Raw genomic sequence first — 2,401 nt, 5'->3', positions numbered from 1 at the left:
CCCTTACACACTAGTCTTGCTTTATTTTTGACAACCTTACCATCTTCATTAAGTTTGTTTCTAAATACCCATTTGGTTCCAATTACATTTTTATTTTTAGGTCGGGGAACTAATGTCCAAGTATTATTTTTCTCAATTTGTCCTAATTCTTCTTCCATAGCTTTAATCCAAGATTTATCTTCACATGCCTCATTGATAGATAATAGTTCAATTTGAGAAATAAGACATACCTCTTCATTTGCCAATCTTCCTCTTGTCATGACTCCTTTAAATTTGCTTCCAATTATCTGATCTTCAGAATGATTCAGTCTTACATACCGGGGTGTCTTAGTCTATTGTTGTTCTTCAATTACTGTGGAATCCTCTGATGATACCAGAGTAACTGGATCGTCATTCTGTACCGGTGTAGGTCCATTTGTCATAATTTCTGTTTCTGGTTCATAGTCTATATACCTTGAAGTTCCTCTGAATTGTTCATCAATCTTTACATTTGTACTCTCAACAATTTTCTGTAATCTTTTATTAAAACATCTATATGCCTTGCTCTTAGATGAATAACCAAGAAATATTCCTTCATCACTTCTAGGATCAAACTTGCCAATATACTCATCTCTTCTAATATAACATTTACTTCCAAAAATTCTGAAGTACTTAAGAGTAGGAATATTACCAAACCATAGTTCATGAGGGGTCTTATCGGTTTCACCTTTGATGTGAACTTTGTTGAATGTATAGACAGCAATGCTTACTGCCTCTCTCCAGTACATGTGTGGTAGATTTGCTTTTGATAAAATACTTCTTGCTGCATCCAAAATAGTTCTATTTTTTCTTTCAACAACTCCTTTCTGTTGTGGTGTCTGAGGTGTTGATAACTGTCTTTTGATTCCATTTACTTCACATAATGTATTAAAATCTTTAGATGTGAATTCTCCTCCTTGATATGATCTTAAACATTTAATTTTTTTACCGGTTTCATTTTCAACAATTGCTTTGAATAGTTTGAACTTCCCAAGTGGTTCTGATTTTTCTCTGAGAAAAGTAACCCAACACATTCTAGAATAATCATCAATAATTAGCATGAAATATCTATCACCTTGTAAGCTTTTAGTTTTAGCTGGACCACATAAATCAGTGTGAATTAAATCAAGGGCATTATTGGATTCTTCTGGAATACTTTTGAAACTATCTCTAACTTGTTTTCCAAATTGACATTCCTTGCAAATTGTATTATGAGGTTTCACAATTTTAGGTAGATCTCTAACTGCCTTAGAAGTATTGATTTTTACCATGCAATCAAAATTCACATGACATAGTATATGTGCAATTAAGCATGCCTTTTCACTGTTATTCAAATGAAAGATATTACCTCTAGTCTGATAACCGGTTGCAATTTCCAAACCAGTTCTATTCATGATTTTGCATTTTCCATTTTTAAATTGTAACTGAAAACCTTTCTCAACTAATTGACCAACACTTAAAAGATTATGTTTTAATCCTTCAACATAGTAGACATTGTCAGTGTTATGTTTAACATCAAGAGATATTGAACCCTTACCTTTGATTGAACAGGCTTTGTCATCTCCTAATCTTACTAAACCTCCATTGTATTCTTGAAAGTTCAAGAATTTACCTTTGTCTCTAGTCATGTGATGTGAGCATCCTAAGTCAATAATCCATTCATCCTTTGATTCAACTTTAGCTGCTAGGGCTTGTTCTACCGGTTGAGCAATAGGTGCCAGTTGATCTTCTGTTATAGCAACAAAGACCCATCCATTGTCTGTTGGATCCTCATCAAAATCATCAGTCACATCTTCATTAGCAATGTAACAAGATTTATCTTTGTTTTTCTTAAATCCGTATCTCTGATATTCAGGATTAGGTTTGTATGTTCTTCTAGCTTCTTCTCTTAGTCTAGCATGTCTATCAGGGTATCTTGAAGCCATATGACCAATCTTATTGCAGTTAAAAAATTTAAAGGGTGCTTTACCTTCATACTTACTTCCAATTGGGCCTTTTGGCATTTTTCTATCAAATAGTGCTTCAAGTTCTTCAAGCTCTTCATTCTCCTTCCTGGTTTCTTCAAGTTCTCTTGCATAAAAAGGCTCTCCAGTCTGATTTGTCAAAGGATGGAGCAGATGATGTTGATGCTTTGAAGGCCAAATCAGTTTTTATAGTAGTAATAGGACCAAATTCCTCAATTTCAAAAGCTGAAAGATTTCCAATCAATGTATCCCTAGTTACTAATGTATTAGGCATTGTTCTCAACTCATTTATAGCAGTAACCTTCATTTTATATGTCCGTGGCAAACCTCTTAAGATTTTTGAAACAATCTCATCTTCACTTAGGGTTCCTCCACAACATTTGATACACAAAACAATTTCATTTACTCTTTCCATAAAA

This window comes from Cryptomeria japonica, chromosome 6 (assembly GCF_030272615.1).
Source record: "Cryptomeria japonica chromosome 6, Sugi_1.0, whole genome shotgun sequence".
Classification (NCBI taxonomy): Eukaryota; Viridiplantae; Streptophyta; class Pinopsida; order Cupressales; family Cupressaceae; genus Cryptomeria; species Cryptomeria japonica.
This window is presented reverse-complemented; position numbering follows the sequence as displayed.